Genomic DNA, 18,550 nt, shown 5'->3' with positions numbered 1-18,550 from the left:
TCGACCTAAAAGGAGAGTATGTTGAAAAATAAAACCGACTTTGGCCAAAAAAACGTCTCCGTGTTTTATTTTTCAGGGACTTATCAGACTGCCTAGTATATCTTCCCGAGTGCCTGCGGAGAATTTCTCAGCGTTTCTCAGAGCCTTGAGAATCTTTAGCATATACTCTGAGATTTCAATTGGTAGAGTATTCTTAAATAATATTCTTTTTGACTAATTTCTTTTTGAAAAAATAAAAAAAAACTTTGAAAACCTTTTCATATTATAACACTAAATATAATAAAATTCTGTCTCTAATAAATTCAAATTGGTGGCAAAACAGGTTGCAATAAAAACCATTTGAACTAAAAACTACATTTATTTCGGAGCTATCGCGACTGACAGGTTAAACAATTGTTTAAGCAAATGAAAATTAATAACATAATCACCATACACGTTAAACAAGAAATTTCAGGCTTTAAATTTCTCAAGTATATCACTCACGCGGAAAAATACAAATGTGTAACGATTTACAGGAAGGGAGATTGCTTAAACAGTTGAAAATAACTTTAAAACCTATCACTTACCAAATAAAAAAATCACGTTTAAAAACTTACAAAAAAGACAGTGCTTAGCCGGAATCATACATAAAAAGCTGCTATTTTGCATTTTTTTCACTGAAATTTGCAAGCACAATACATATTTGTCTATTTTTAAAGAAACAATTTTTTTCTATTACACCTTCAAGTTAATTACAAAAGTTATGGGGTACGGGTTAATGTTGGCCAATTTGAACAGTAATCAGAATTCAAAAATTCAAAATGGCAGTCATTTTGAATCCGCTATTAAATTAATAATAAATAATAATTTATTGCGACTATTTTGTCTCTAAATGTTAATTGTCCTGCTTAGAACTAATACATATATTACATTTTTAACATTATATTAGAAATGAAATGTTTGCGCTACGGGGTTTCGATCCCACATCTACTATACCTAAAGAATTGAAAGTCAATGAAAAAACCACCCTCATAAGCCAAAGCTGAAAAAAGTGAGGAAAAAAAGAACTTTTTAACTCTTTTTTTTCTTATTACACAGGAACTTTGGTATACTGGCTTTTAATTTAATGGTTCCAAGAATTGCTGGCCCACTCAGTTACACAGCCGTGTGTCAGTGTGTGGCAGCCGAGTGCTTGTGTGTGGCAGCGTCAACAATGGGTCGCCACCAGTTTACAATAGACTGTTTACGTTTCCAATGACTGATTTAATGGAAAGGCCATTACGAGGCAACCCCCGAAACTTCCGTTATATTGGCGTTTTTGTGTAATATTTTTATTATTATACATCATATATATGTGAAATAAATTATCTATGAACGGGAATATAAAGAAAATAATGTTTTAATAAATAATTTAAAGCGATTACAGTTTGTAGGGTTATGTAGCATAAGCGTCAAAATTTGGCATAGAAAAAGCAGTCTTTTTTACAAAATTTTTTTCCAAATAATTTTTCTTTTAAACACTTTTTTTTTAAAGAAATTTTTCTATAATAATTCTTTTTTCACAACATTTTTTGCGAAACTATTTTTTTCAAAAAATTTGTTTGTAAACAATTTTTTTTAAGAATTTGTTTTTAAACCATTTTTTTCAGAAAGTTTTTTTCTAAACCATTTTTTTCCAAAAATTGTGGATAAAAAATTTTTTTCTGAACAATGTTCTCAAACATTTTTTTTGTGTCCACCTTGACTAATTTTTCTTTGTATAATATATTTTTTTTGCATTTTAGAGCATTTTACAACTTTTGAAAATTCCACAAAATTTCATTTTTAATGATACTTCAACATTTATATCGACGGAACTTAGAAATCTTATTGTGTACTGCGAAAATTTTTGTATGAAACTTAGAATTTTTTTCTTAAGCGAAAAAAACAGAAACATTTTTTTCGTGATATTTTTTATTATAATTCTTTGAACTTTTAGAGCACATGAACCATATTTATAAAGGTTTTTTAGAGGGTTGCGCCGACAGATGTTTTACCGGTGGCGGCAATTTGAGAAGTTGTGAACGGCGATGCACCGCCTTCTTCGCTTCTTGGCGGCAGCGTAACGGACTAGTTTAGTATCTTTTTTGACATACAATTTTGAAAATATAAGAATAAGTAGGAACAAAATATCAATTTCCAGCATAAGATATTTATTTAAATCGGTTTACTTAACTCCTCCCTTGTAGGAAACCAATCAGCGATCCGGTTGGGCCCCAGCCGGATAGCACCGCCTTAAGCCTGGCGCTGGTCGAGGAATCCGGCCGGGATCCGGCTAAAAACGTCACGGTAAACTGGTCGGACCCCGGCTTCAATACCGGGCGGGATCTGGTCGGGTAATACGGCCAAAAAGCGGTTGAAAAATGTTGCTTCAGGCGAGAAATTGGTTGTTTTGTCTTTTAAGGCTCATCGTAAAGATTACGGAGAACTTTAAAAGTGAAATCAAGTGAACCAATTCTGGCAAGAAAATTGGAGTAGAATTTTATTCCCTGATGATAGAATCTCATAGCAATTTGGAAGGCACGTAGTGATTTAAGGTTAGGAAGGAAGAAAGTAAAAACTGTATACACAAGACTATATTTTAATTTAAAATAATAATTAGTCGCGCACTAAGTTGGGGTTTCAAACTAATTACTGAAATAAGGTTGATGTTAACCACGAGTCTTGATTTTATTTGCGAAGTTCGAAGAGACGACGCAACGTGAGTGCAAGGAGCATCCTCGTTGCAGGTGCAAAACTGAAAATTACTGAGTGTCTATGTAGACGATAGACACAACAGGCGCTATGTATGGCAAAATTTGAAATTGTATAGACTAAACATTGTCTGAATATAGAGAAGTTTATAAAAATTGTATAATTTCTGTTGTTGCACATAGAAGAATCGATAACAGTTTAATTTGAAATGTTAAATTATTCGAAAAAATTTAATGTTTTCTTTCTTAAGAATTTAAAAAAACTCATTTTCGTTTCACTGATCTAATCAATCTTCAAAATTATCATTTTAAAATAATAATTCATCTAGCATCTATAATTACGTCTTTGGTAATATCGCGGCCTAGACCGCTCCCGACCTTGGGATATAACCGGTGTTGGCCCGGTCAGTAACCGGCCGGCACCGGAATACGTGATTCAAGAAAAATGTAGCCCGACCAGCTCCCGCCCGGTTCCTGTCCATGAAACCCAGCCAGGAGTAGCCCGGCCGGGATCCGACCAGAAACCTTGTTGTATTAGGGCCAATCGGGGAAATTTTTACACGGGCTAATTGCTCGCTTATTTAAATCGGTTTACTTTAACTTCTAATTGGTCCTCGGAAATTTCACAGCCAATCCAGAGCCACCTGAGCTCCCGGTGGAAAGAATTCCGGTACCATGTAAATATACCTGAGATTACATCGGCGTGTCGATACGCCCGCGCCGCCGCGCCGGCGGCGTCGAATTTGGATTAGCGACGGCGCAGTTTTGAAGCAAGTTGGGGATCAATCTGAAATGATTTACTTTTGAATATTTTAAATTTATATTGATTAAAGTCAGAAAGATTTTGGTTAAAAAGAGTTGACATTGAAAACGATGGAAATTGACAGACACAATTTTTAGTGCTTGAATTTAAACACTTATAAAATATATTTTTTTAAGTTTTTATAATTTTTTAGAATCTCAATTTTATGTAAGAAAAAAGTAGCACAGGTACCTCAAAGGGACAAAAATGAAGATAAATTATAGGGAAATGAAATACACTTCCAGTATCAAAAATAAAATCAAGGACAATTCCCGAATTTCTTTTCTAGTCCCTGGCAATTCCCGGATTTCCTTCAATTCTCGCAAAGTAGACACCCAGGTGGAAATACACCACTGACGAAGTACTGGCCCAGTAGAGATTGCCGGAGTCCCAGAACTGGGCATCCATACTGGACCAGCACGAAAACTCCTTACTCAATTTTAAAAATGAAAAAACTCTTTTAATTTTTTTATGACAATCCATCCATTATCATATAATCGCATACGGTCGGTAAGTTTTTAAACATTATATTGGAAAAAACTTCTAACATACGGGGTTGGAATCCAGATCTATACCTGAATGTATCGCCTATAGCAGTCGGGAGTCTTAACTCTTGACCATCACTCTACACGTACAGAATTGAAAGCCCATGAAAAACCATACTCATAAGCTACAGCTGAAAAAAGTTGAAAAAATTTTTTACTTTTTTCTCATTAATTTTTTCATTATTATACACCATATAATGTATGTAAAATAAATTTACTGTTTTTTAAAACATTTCTTACATCCAAATTTTTTTTCAAACATGTTTTTCTGAATAATTTTTTTGTTTCAACAAATTTTTATAAGCATTTCACTAATTTTCCATTGTGCAAGTTTTGTTTTTTTTTTGGAGTTTTAGGCCATTTTACAACCGTTGATAATTAAATTAAATGTCATTTTTAATGAGCATTTAAAATTTATGTCGATGGAACTTAGAAATTTCATCGCTTACTCTGACAACTTTTTAAAAAAATCTGTTTAAAGTTCTAATGTTTCGTTTTTACAAGCTTTCTGCGATTGAAAATTATTCAAGTTATCGACATCGCCTATTTCAAAGTCATTTTCGGTTTCCTTATTATTTAAATGAATGTTTGAAGTCACGTTATTACTCAGTTTGAGTGTGTGATGATAGCCTTGTCGCTTGAGAAAACCAGTGTACGAGCAGCAGTGAATCGCGACAGATCGTAGTCCGATCTTTTCGGATCAATAAAGTGATTAACTCAATAAAGACATTAAATCTTACATCTTACAAAAATGTCTATATAAACGAGTGAGTGATCTGTGTGGTTCTCAAAAATGGTCTTAGTCTGCCAAGTATTCTATACCTGAAATAAAACTTGAACTATTCATTATTTCTAACGATTCTTCTCTGTATATTCCTGATTCTGACAAAATTAAATACTTATAAACATAAACATTAAACAAACACTAACCCCTTTTCCAGTTTGTTCAGGGCTCACATAATGGAAAATTTCGTAACTCTAGTCCTCTTTCCGGATCGTTTAGGACTAACATTACGAGAAATTCCGTAACTATAGACAATAAACTAATTTTATTGATCCTAAATTATTCGATTTAGAACTATTATAGGTCAAATTATTTAATTACACAAATTTTACTTTTACTTGAAGATTGATTTTACTATTCTATTATAGTAAATCTTTCAAAATTTAGTAATTTGTCATAACGGCTGCTATTAAAAAATGTGCAATCAACTAAGTCAAAACAATTTTTTAACTGCTGTTTTATTAGTTTGTTTAATATTATACGACATCATATAGATTTAAAATAAATGAAGTGTTAACGATAATATTTAAAAAGTGATTTTTAATTAAGTAATTGAAAATGTTTACAATTTTTCTTCGTATAATGCTTTGTTTGTTCGCGTTAAGACCATTTTAAAACTTTTTATAGTGACAAATTGTTTTTACTTTTTATGTAAAGTTTGGGTTATCGGGCATATCATACTATTTTACATCGATAAACACTGAAATCAAACGCAATTTTAGTTTTCGGTCTTTCTAGAATTACTGGCTCCTTGAAGTTTCTTAGGGAAGCAGGTCGAGAGGGTTGTGACAGTCGTTTAGGAAAGGCCGCAGTGCGCGAGTACGCAATCAAGTATATTCCGAAGTAGCATGCATTCCAATTGGAAACGGTTGAAGCGGCCCGACAGTTTAAGTTTCGATCCCACCAAATTCAGCCCAAGGCTATTTGAAGGCAACCCCTGACACTAGACTGATAGCGATAGTTTGGTGTATTTAAATTCTAAGAGTATTTTGAATAATATTTTATGTGTACGGAAACCACGAAAAATAATCTTCTGTTAAGCAAAATGAATAAGTAATTCTGGGGTCACATCTGGCCCCAGAGCATGAGACGAGATGAGACATGTGGACAGTTTATCATTTTCATATTTTTATCGCAATAACTATTTTTGGAGCACTACGCCTCTCATGAAATTAATACATGAAGGTTAACAGAAAACCAAAGTCCGGTCCATGCAAAATGAGACTTCCAGTTGAAAATAACGAAAAAGGCTAAGAAGAATTACGTAATTGTTTCCAGGCGAATAATTTATTTTTATAATTGTATTAATTTAGTACCAAGTACACAATGCGTAGTGCCTTATTTGTAATTACCCAAATTTTCTACCTAATATCTCATAGCGTGTGAATTTGAGATTAAGGAAAAAAATGTCGATAATGTAGGCATCGGGTAAGCATTACAAGCCCTCAAGCCCGGAAAATAAATCTTAAATAATTTCCAAGTAAAATGATCTAAATCTGAAACAGTTTATAAATTATTTCGTTTTATGGATATACTGCACTTCGGTTACGTTTCTTAAAAAATATTTAAGTTGTTTGTATAAAAAATAGTATTTCTTTGGTAATTGCTAAATACTATTTTCCGTAGGTTGCAAAGCTTCTAAAGTTTCAGGCTAATAGTAAGTTTCGGTATAAGGTGCAAAGTGTTTTGAATATTATGACTTCAACGGAGAAAATTAACAATGGTGGTAAGTTAAGAAATATAATACATAATGAATCAGCAGAAATTTTCAGAAATGAGCAGCAGCATTGTATAAACGGTGCATGGGATGACAATGCCAGCAACAGTAGCAAACAACGTGAAATAATAACACGAAAAGAGAAACAAATCGAAGCACAGAGAGACACAAATTACTTGACGACAAGCATAACCTGCGTCAAGAACACCATAAAAGAAATGACTAGGATAAATGACTACAAGACAAAAAAAAACAGCAAAGAGGAAGAAATCAAAGTAATAACCGGCAAAAATGAATCCACGATAAGCATAATCAGCGAAGAGAATACCATTAAAGAAGTAACAAGCAAAAATGACTCTACGAAAAACAAAACCAGCGAAGAGGGAAAAATAGAGGCAATAACTTTCAAACATGACTCCTAAACGAGCATAACCAGCAAAAAGAACACCATTGAAGAGTAACCAGAGAAAAACACTCTAAGACAAGCAAAAGCAGCGGTGAGAAATACATTGAAGCTAGAACAATAAAAACTGATTCCACGACAAGCACAACCAGCGGAAAGAACTCCATCAAAGCATAAACCTGCAAAAAACTCCATGAAAGAAAGAACCAGAAAAAATAACTACACCATTGAAGAGCTAATTCCTTGCGACAATAAACACAAAATAAGAAGTGAAATTGAAAGTACAGCAAGAACATATGTGATACTTCCCACAGGTACGGACGGAAACTGCGTTCAGAGGGATTTCCAAAGTTTAAGTAGAACATAAAGTAGATCACTTTAAGATTCGACAAAAGCTTGTGAAATATGTTCGAAAACTTTGGGATAATGTAAAACAAACTCTCTATAGTTGAAGAATATCGAGCAAAAAAAATCCGTTTAAAACCGTAGAGCAATACATTTCTTGGCTGGGGCGTGCAAAGGAATTTACCACGGAGTTTAAAATTAGTATGCTTGCTCAGAAATACAAAAGAAATGTACAACTTTGCATGTTTTATGAGGAAGAAAAAAATTTGAAGAAGTTTCAGAAATACGGCCTTACTAGTAAAGACTTTTTCATAATACGGACCTTCAGGCCTTCTCATGAAGACGAAAATCCTGCTGTCGGAGAAATAGATCAATTCTCTGGTTCATCTTGTGACAAAGACGAAAATCCGGGAATGAAAGAGAATGTGCTAATCAAGTTACAGATGCAGCCTTACTTTCAAAAAGATACAACATAGTAAAGTTAAAAAATAAAAAGAAGAGTGTTAAGGGTACAACAGACACTAAAACTACTAGAAGAAGTAAAGGAACCAGAGAAGAAGAGCTAAAGAATGAGGAAGTAAAGACTGTAATGGATGACAACAAACATGAAGAACCAATGAACATGTATGAGTTTACCAGCCGAAGAGAAGAAAAAATTGAGAAAAACGAAAGTAAGTTTCATAATGAAAGCAAAATATTTCACAAAAATGAAAGTAACATGTTTCAAGGAAAAACCATTCTCAAAATTGGAGAAAAGAAGAAAACACCTAAAACTTATACCGTAATTCCTATCACAGTGGACGCAAGCAGTCTATTCAGGAGTCTTTCCTATGCTCTGTGGAATAACGAAGCCAAACATTCCGAAATTAAAAGAGATATTGTAGATTATGTTACAGACAATTGGTAAGACGTTGAAAATATAATGAAAGCAAATAGTTCAAGTATATAGGGACACGGAAGTGCACTATCGTACTTTAATTTCATAGCAAGTGAGGATCATTTGAGATATCAAAGTTTTCTAATTTATACGAGCAAAACGTAGTTCTTTGTCGTATACGCAGTGACATGATACCATTGAAGACTGAACATATTACGAGTGAAGGTATTTTTGAGTACAGGTTCGCTCCCTATGATGACTACATTTTCGCAGAAAAAACAATTTATCTACTTGTATACTGAAGCAGGGATTTTCGAACATTGCGAAATTCTCGAAGAACGATCTGTCATCGATAGGACTGAGAATCCAATTGTGAACACAGTTTCTTTGCAAAATAGAGTTCGCGTGCGAAAAGTTGTGAGCTATAGTATATTCTAAAAGAAAAACTGAATCTGAGAACAGTTTGACAAACAAATTTGTGGCAAACAATTCAAGCGAAAAAAACGAAAAAAGCCATTTCTCAATACATAGCAATTCTGAAAGTGATGTTGAAGATATGAATTCATTACTACACCGTCGAAATGTAGAATTCACACATCACAAGTTATCAGATGATGAATACAGTAATGCTACAATTGCCGAAGGTACACAGCTTATATAAGAATTTGGTGATTTCTGGGAAAAGGTAATAGACACAAAGAATTGTTCACCAAGAAAAAGTCCTTTTCATTTCGATGAAAGCGAACTTAATAATGTAACTTAAAGTTATAATGAGTATTGTCAAAAACAAGAAAGAAGGAGTAATACGAATGGCAGTGATACTTGTAATGATTATTATAAAATAAGTGGTAAATGCGATGGTGATAATTGTATTCAAAATTATTATTATGATAGAAAAAATGACATAAATTCAGATGGCGATATTTATGAAAATAATAGTGATTGTGAAAAGAATAGTGATGCAGAAAATAGTGAGGATTCTAATAGCCCACTACGTTTTTCTGGAGGACTAAGAGCAAAGAACGTTATCATTATGTTGGTTATACGAAATGTGTAATTATTAGTCATGCAGAATCATTAAGATTTGATATGTTTGAGCTTAATGAGCACGTAATGCAAATATTTGTTTCTAGTAATTTGCCAATGATCAAAAGTGACGGAGTCATAATTATAATAAAACGTTTCAGTCAAATTCGTGGTCCTAAACGTATAGATTGAAACAAATTACTAAAATACATATCAATAAGAATGGTATACTTGAGTGTGAATCAAAATTGCGATTCAGAATTAGCAGCTATTGGAAACGTAGACGATGCGAAAAAATTTAAGGTTTTGGAAAAAATGAAATTAGAAGCACGTTGTGAGGGCAGATTGCGCTTAAAGTCAATAGATATGGCGGATGCGGTTCAATTGTGAATAGAGCAACATGACATGGGTAACAGAGCAATACGAGTATTCACACTACCGTTACAGGTCTTAATATACACCGAAGACCAATTAAAAGATGTTATTGACGCTAAGGCGGATTTCCTTCATATAGATGCATCCTCAGCGAAATGTCGAATTCCACACTTTATGAAATGTAAAATAATTATGTACATCGCTATCCTGTTTAGAGGACGTGACACAATAATTCCCATATTTGAAGTATTTACATCAGAACATGATACTTGCTTATTTGAAATTGTTTTAAAACGATTCAGAGCATTTGTAATGGAATATTCAAACAAATGGTCTGTTTTTAGAGCAGTTGTTGTAGATTGGAGTTGGGTTTTTATCAACGACATACCGCTAGAATGGAATAATGAATGTAAATGTACTAGCATACAAGATTGCCTAAATCTAACGTGGGAGATCTTAATGGGATCGATGAATAAACCTGCTTCACTGATTATAAAACTAACATGCAATGCACACGTTATATTCAGAATAGCAAAAGCATTTGATAATGAGAATAAATTCAAACCCTTGAAGGAAATGAAGGTATTCTTCCTGAAATGTGTTGCTCTTGTTGTTCTGTGCAAATCTATGGATGAATTGGATAAGGTATTCGAAGACATATTGAATGTCATTTTGGAAAGAGACGAAAAACGAGCTGAGCGTGCCATAACGATATTATCTGGTTTACAAACTAAGAGTAAACATGAAATCTAGAAAATCATGAACGATGCGTTAAACAGCGAAGAGATTTTAGAAGTGGAAGAAGAGTTCTATGACATGCATAAAAACAGTATAACAGTTTGCGAAAATTCTAAGTTTTGTAAACATTACTGGAATAATTTATCATACAAAATTAGTATTATGGATAGTGATTCCGAAGCACTCATAACAAACAAATATTATGCTTAGATATTTGCAACTTATTTCCTAAAGGCATTCTCACCATATGTTCTTCTAGTCACTGGCGTCATGCATTATATTATATTACCTCTCATTCCGAGCATGTAAAAATTGGAATCTATAAATCGAATATAAACCTACCACTGGTAGTGACGTAGTTTCAAATAGCAGCAGAGCAGTTCTCCCCAATAGTAAATGAAAGCAGTTGCTAGATTTCATAGTAATTGGCTGCTTCACTGCGACCCACGTGGGCGATTGGAAAGACGAAAATATATCTTATACTCGTATGTCCGCGGATATTGCAAACAAGGTAATTGGTTATTTCGCACAAGAAAGGAAGAGTTCGGGCTCAGATGTGTATGAAATTAAAACACCAGCGAAGGACAAATTACATATGTTGGGAAACACATACTAGTGTAAAATGAAATCATATTCGATTGATGCATACATGAAATGCTTAGGGGCCAAATTAAAATTTTTTAAACTGTACCGCAACATGAAATTAATACTGGATAAATAATATTTTCGAAATACAGAAGAAGCTTTTAGTCTTTTTGACTTTTGATAGTTCTGATGTTAGCTTCAGTGATTTCAGTACATATAATGAAATTCTTCAAATCTATTAAATAACCATTTTTTTTTATTTTAAGCATGACTAGAGTCTTAAAATTCTTAGTTTATTATATGAAAAAGTCAGAATTATTTCAAATATAATAAAATCTTGTATTACTTTTCAATTTGGAAATATTTAAAACTGTAAATTGAACAATTTGATTTAATTAATAAGCTTTTAGCCTCATACTTTTCGCATTGAATTATGTCTAACAGAAATCGTTTAAAATTACCCACTTTAAATTGAAAGCGTTTAAAACACACTAATTTTATATCGAATTATTTAAAATGGTATGGTTTCATTTTTAAATATTTAAAAACTTTATCGTTTGAAAATAAATTGTATTTTATAGTTATATTTATTGTTATTTTAGTGTAAATCTACATTCTCTGTTATTAATTGCAATTCAATTTTATCTGTTTCCTGACTGTTCGACTCAGTTCTAATTTTGGTTTTGTTCTGTTTTTTTTCTTTGAGTACAAATGCCTTTGCGGGATACCATTTTTATGATGAGGTACCGAAAATGCGCATTTTTTCTACAGACCTTGAATTTCTGACGTCATCTATTGTTGTGTTGGTCCAGTGGGTGCACACAGTTTCATTACTGCTTTAAATTCATCGAGAGCTTCAGTTTTATCGGTGTGATGCAGCAGAGAAATAAAATTATTTTCTAATTTATTTTCCAAATCATCGACCTTGTTTGGTGTCTCAATAATGGCTTCCATAGCGCGCATGCTCAGCCGTTATCAAACTACTTCATGGTCGACTTTTATAATATCTTAAATAATTGTGACTTTTTATATGATAAACTAAGAATTTTAATACTCTACTCAGGCTGAACATAACAAAAATTTAATCGTTATAGATGTGAGAAATTTTGTTATTTTTACTGAAAAGACTGAAGCTAACATCAGAACTATCAGAAGTCAAAAAGACTGAAAGCTTCTTCTGTATTTCGAAAATATTAGTTATCCATTATTAATTTCATTTTGTGGTACAATTTTAAAGATTTAAATTTTACCCCTAAGCATTTCATGTATCTATCAATTGAATATGGTTTCATTTTAGAGTTATGTGTTTCCAAACTTTAATTGAAGATACGAACAAACTTTAAAAACAGGAAAAAAACCAAAAACTTATCTGTGAATCAACTTCATGCTAGGAACAAAATGTATTACATGTGAACAGAATATATTAGCAGCGAAAACTTGTCGATTATTATATATAATTTAGTTTCATTTTTAGTCCAGGTTCATTGCTGTTTTTTCTTTACTTCATTTATATTTTAAGAGTGTAATCAAATTCTTAATTTTTACATTTGTACAAAATTCATTTACCATAATTTTTAGGTTATGTTGACTTCTCTTTCTGTAATAAATACATGAATAATAATAACCAATAAAACAAACCAAAAATTGAACAAAATAAAATCTATCATCGATCAAATGCAATCAAATGTTCAAGTCTGTTGCAATCGATCTATTATGGAAAGATTCCAACAGACTTTAACATTTGATTTTCGTTCTATCAGAAAGATTCCAACAGACTTTAACACTTTATTGCATTTGATCGATGATCGATTTTATTCGGTTCCATTTGTAGTTTGTGTTATCGGTGAAAATCCATTGTAAATCCAAGTTCATCACGCAAAAAAAAATTATTCTTGCAGCTACAGTGAACTTGAGCAGACGTGAGCAGACGATAGAACGTTTATCGTCTGCTCAAGTTCATCTCGAATTCTGAATTCACACGAGTGCCACCTAGGGGACGTAGTAATTACTATAATCCGTCCACCACTTTTCTATAGGAGTGGGCACACCGTGCATCGAAGCCCTGCAGTGTGATGTGTGACAGAATGCAAAAGTTGGGATGACTCATTTCTGTCACTTAAAAGATTATTAGTAAGAAACTATATTTGAAAATGACTGATCCAAATCCCTTGTTGATGACATTGGTTTACCTCCTTTCGGATCCGGACTTTGAAACTTTACAACTATGTCGTATCTATGATGATGGCGAAGGCTGGATTTGCATTGAAGTTTATCTACGAGAGGGTTACTATAAATTTTGCGTTGCTCCAGAGCATGTGCCTACTAGTTTTCTGCAATTACAATAAAAATAAAGTGCATATGTGAAAGACTGAACAGTATTAAAGACACATAATTTTTAAAAATTAAATATAAAATATTTCAAGCGACAATCTTCTACCAGGGTTTTGGGTGGTTTTTCTCTCGGTAGCTAGGATATTTTCAATAGCATCGAGATTGTAAACGATTGAATAGAGCCACCAGCTAATCCTCGTCAATCGTAGGCTTGAAGAATTCTGGGAATTTTATTAAGTTGTGGAATGAACGTAGAAATAAATATTTGAAGCAGACAACTAGCCTGGTATAGAAGAGGATTACTGAGCCGAGAGTCTTAACTTTGAGGAGATCTACGAATTTCATGGTTTCTAAGAACAGAAGACTGCTTTCCGGATTAAGAAGAAATTGGATTATCAGTTATATATCAAGAATCTCCGTTGGATGAACAGATTGCTAAGCGATAGGAATTAGTAAGCAAAAATGACGAAATTAGGCTAATTGTAAGTCCAAGTAAGTCCGATTATTTTAAAATGCCAAGTTTTGCGAAGCGATCTGGTCTTAGAAGCACAAGGGGGGTACAAAATCCTATTAGAAATATGAAAAATGAAACAGAAATTCTAAGAAGTAGATTAAGTGATGATAATGTAATTAATAGGAATAATTCTAACGAAACACTGATTGAGCCTCATCCCAGTGTTAGTAGTATTAATAATGGTAGTAATGGTACTAGAAATGTTTCAAAGGATCCTAATGAATCCAATGAACAGTTGGGAATTGCTCCAAATGAGCGAGAATTAGCACAAAATAATCCTACAATTTTAGAACCAATAAGGGCGCAGGCCATTTTGCATGTATCCAGGTTGGTAAAAGACATGGTTCCAGAGTTTGATGGCACTAATATGTCCGTGACCATGTTTGTGGAACATTGTCAAGTGGCCCGGAGCATGGTGATGCTTCACGAAATTCCATACTTGACTATGTTAATTCGAACCAGGGTAATAGGAGCTGCGCGTAAACATATTCAAAATAGGGCAGGGATCACTCTTGAAGAAATGTTAAAAAAACATGAGAGAATTTATTTACCAAAATTAGACATCACTCAATTATCACAAAAATTAACTATGGCTGTCAAAAAACCAAACGAAAGCATAACCGACTTTGGGGCACGGGTTAATTAAAAATTAGATGAATTAATTAATATAACGTTGGAAAAAACTCTGGGGGTAAAAGGAAATGAAAGAATAGAAGCACATAAAGAAAGCGCGATAGCTACTTTCTTGAAGGGATTAAATGGAGAGATATTCGCGATAATAAAAAGTTAAAATCCTGCTACTTTGGATGAAGCAATAGTGATGGCATCTCAAGAAGAGATTCAGTTTAAAAACTGGGATAGGGCTCATTCAGAAGAAATAGGAAAAATTAAACCTGATTTAGATTCAGACTTTAAAATGGGATCAAATCCTCGTAAGAGGGTAGCGCATGTTAGTACTGAGGAAAATGTAAACAAAAAAAGGAGTATTCAATATTACGACTGTAAAGAAACAGGTCATTTTCGGCGTGAGTGTCCTAAACGAAAAAAATATAATGTAAACCAAGGCAAAGAGAGGGAAAATTGTACTTATTGTTTTAGGTTGAATCATGATATTAGTAAATGTCATATGAAGGCGAAGCACGATAGGGAAAGAATGCGAAATCAAGATTTTAAGAATCAACATTTTAACTCGAAACAGGGTCATCATACAGAGGGCAGGATGCCTCAGGAAACCGGACCCTCTCAACCCGCGTCGTTCTTAAACTCGGGGAGAATAATGGTATAGAGCCCGCCGCGGTGGTAGAATTGCAGCATTATTTTTTTCAGAAAGGGAAAGCAAAATTATTGATAGACACAGGCGCTAGTGTAAATTTAATTAAAAAAACAGCTTTGGATTCACACATAAAAATTAATCGGGAACATGTTTTGAATTTGATTGGAATCGGATCCAACATGATTCCAACACAGGGTGAAGTTAAAATGCTACTCCGAGGCGTAGCAACAACCTTTCATGTAGTTTCAAAAGCTTTTCCTATAACTGAGGATGGACTGATAGGAATCCTTAAGGATTTAAATGAGGAGGGAAAATTGATTCATTTTCCCATTCTGTTAGATTATTCCGCTCAATTTTATCTACCTGGAGATAAACTAAATTCAACTACGGCAATTACCCATAAAATCACTACTGTCGATAATAGACCAGTTTTAATCAAAGATTATCGTCATCCTCCCGTACACAGAGATGAGATATTAAAACAAACTAAACAGTTGCTCGAAGCAGGAATAGTTCAACCTTCCGTTTCACCATATAATTCTCCTGCAATGATTGTACCTAAAAAACCTGATCCACAAGGGAACAAAAGGTGGAGAATGGTATTAGTTTACAGAGCCGTGAATGAGCGAACTGTAAGCGATGCTTATCCATTGCCAAATATTGTTGAAATTTTAGATCAGTTAGGAGGAGCGAAATATTTTTCCGTAATGGATCTTGCAATGGGGTTTCATCAAATTCCTATAGATCCGAAATCCCGTCAAATAACAGCTTTTACAACCCCTTACGGACATTTCGAGTATCTTCGAATCCCTTTTGGACTGAAAAACGCTCCAGCAATCTTTCAAAGACTGATGGAACAAGTTTTGACCGGTCTACAAGGTCTAGAATTATTTGTCTACATGGATGACATAGTCATTTATGCTTCTTCATTGGAAGAACATTCCATAAAATTTACATCCTTACTACGGCAATTAAAAACCGCGGGCTTAGCATTGCAACCTGAGAAATGTTTTTTCTTGAGACCTGACATAATATATTTAGGACATGTTATTACTCGGGAGGGTGTTAAACCCGATCCAAAACAAATTGAGACTGTAAAAAAATTTCCTGTTCCAAAAGGGAAAAAGAACGTAAAACAATTTTTAGGTCTCGTAGGATACTATAAGAAATTTATTAATAACTTTTCGAGAATTGCAAAACCTCTTACTTACCTTTTAAAGGATAAGGTCGAATGTAAATGGACAAATGAGCAGCAAATAGCTTTTGAAATTCTGCGTGATAAAACCTGTTCCGAACCATTGTTGCAGTATCCAGATTTCTCAAAACCTTTTGTATTAACGACTGATGCATCGAATTACGCTCTTGGTGGTGTTTTGAGTCAAGGAGGTATTGGTCAGGATTTACCCATTGCATATGCTTCCAGAATCCTTCAGAAAGCTGAAATCAATTATTCAACAATTCAAAAAGAGTTACTTGCAATAGTGTTTTGCGTGAGGCATTTTAGACCTTATTTATATGGGCGAAGTTTTTTTTTAGTAACATACCATAGATCTCTGGTATGGTTGCATGGGTTGAAAGATCCTATTTCAAGATTAACTCGATGGCGTATAAAACTTAGTGAGTATGACTATGTAATAGTCTACAAACCTGAGAGGATAAATTCTAATGCAGATGCCTTGTCGAGAAATCCACCACAGGGTGACGGTGATTCGTCGTCTTCTTCGGTTGAGCTGGATGGGTCCGTTTCGATTACGGCCGGTCGAGAGCGTGTTTGTCTTGTTTCCGCCGGGAAGGGGGATCGAGTTGTCAGTCTGGACAACTGTGTCGAAGAACTGTTTGACGGAGTGTTTGCCAGATTTGATGACCTGAACCTGTATAGCGCTATAGAAATGAAAAACAGTGAAATTCTGACAGATAATACTCCGATACAGCATCAAAATGCTAGAGAGTGTGCTCAGAATGACTATCAAGGACCTCGTGCTCCACCTTACTACGTCTGGTGGTCCACATATTCAAGAGGTTATCGGCATGATGTCCTGACCAATGACCAAGAGATGGTGGATTTTCCGTCACTCTCGCGAGGATGGGAACATGTCGACGATGCAGATAGTTTGGAAAATAATATTTCCGTTGTAGATTGTGCCTGTGTAAACGGTGAGGAAGACTCAATGGTTACAAACTCTAACAGTTGTGACACCGATAGTTGTCAGATAGTAGTCAGATAGTTGTCAGATAGTGTCAGATGGTGATAATTAGGAATTAGTAGAATAGTAATTAGTAGAGCACAAGCTATTGTCTCCGGATGAAATTATAAAAGAAAATTCTAATGCAAGTGTGGTAATAGTTTTCTTGAAAAATAATAGATATTTTTTCAGTCTGATTGTGCATGAAAGACAAGGCGATCAAGTCTTTCTAAATCAAGTCTCTAAAACTGTGTTAGCATTGAAAAAAACCATGATTAAATTAAATGTGAAAAGTGTCAAGGTACCTAAATATGGGAATAATTTTGGAAATTTAACATGGACTGCTGTTGAACAGGTCTTTACACAACACTACTCTGGAACTGGGTTGTTAATAGTAGTTTCTTCAGGTGAAATAATTATTCCACCAATAACTCAGCGAGGTCATAAGGGCATGTCCAAAACATATTCGAAAATACGAGATTAATATTATTGGGGAAATATGAAAGCAGATGTACTAGGCAGTCTGATAAGTACCTGAAAATTCTAAGAGATGGCATTAGTATTCACTAATGTGAACCATTTTCGTCGAGCTTGATCCTTCAAATGACGCCTGTCAAGACTTCAGCCATTTATGTTTACGCATTTACAAGTTACAGCACTGAAAAGCGACTAACCTCCGAGGTTTTTTTAATATGGAAAAATCTGAGTTTCTAGTTTTGATCAAACACTACTATCTTCGCAACAAAACGATATCCGAGACCAAGGCCAAGCTGGATAAGTATTACCCGAATTCTGCACCGTCGATTGCAATGATTCATAAGTGGTTTACCGAGTTTCGTTGTGGCCGTACGAGCACAGTTGATGCTGAACAATCTGGGCGCCCAAAAGAGGTCACTACACCAGAAAATGTCGAATAAATCCATGATATGATGTTGAATGATCCCAAAGTGAAATTGAGAGAGGTAGCTAATGCTGTAGGCATATCATTGGAACGTGTGGGCAATATCGTGCATTCAGTTTTGGGCATGAAGAAGCTCTGCGCGCGATAGGTGCCGCGTTTGCTCACAGTGGACCAAAAACGAATTCGTGTGACAACTTCCCAGCAGAATTTAACATTATTTTCGCGTAAGCCGACCGAGTTTTTGCGCTGATTCATAACCATGGATGAAACCTGGATCCACTACTACACTCCTAAGTCAACGCAACAGGCAAAACAGTGGGTTCCAACCGGCCAAAGTACTCCGAAGCGTCCAAAAACGCAACAATGGGTCGGAAAGGTTATGGCCTCCGTATCTTGGGATGCACATGGCATAATGTTCGTGGACTATCTTGAAAAAGGTA

The 18,550-nt window shown here is 34.3% G+C and overlaps 1 long non-coding RNA gene across 1 annotated transcript in view; it reads right to left on the bottom strand.

The window, feature by feature from the left end:
• Nucleotides 1-12,878: 12,878 nt before the first annotated feature.
• LOC117173579 overlaps nt 12,879-18,550 on the bottom strand; it is a 9,528-nt gene continuing 3,856 nt past the window's right edge. The window contains exons 2-4 of the long non-coding RNA XR_004467208.1: nt 16,674-16,907; nt 16,238-16,463; nt 12,879-13,238 (exon numbers count right to left, since the gene is read on the bottom strand). This is a non-coding gene — a long non-coding RNA (uncharacterized LOC117173579). The remainder of the gene's footprint in view (nt 13,239-16,237; nt 16,464-16,673; nt 16,908-18,550) is intronic.

Source organism: Belonocnema kinseyi, chromosome 1 (genome assembly GCF_010883055.1).
Source record: "Belonocnema kinseyi isolate 2016_QV_RU_SX_M_011 chromosome 1, B_treatae_v1, whole genome shotgun sequence".
Lineage (NCBI taxonomy): Eukaryota > Metazoa > Arthropoda > Insecta > Hymenoptera > Cynipidae > Belonocnema > Belonocnema kinseyi.
The sequence above is the reverse complement of the archived record's forward strand: the minus strand, read 5'-3'. Positions and strand labels throughout refer to the sequence as shown.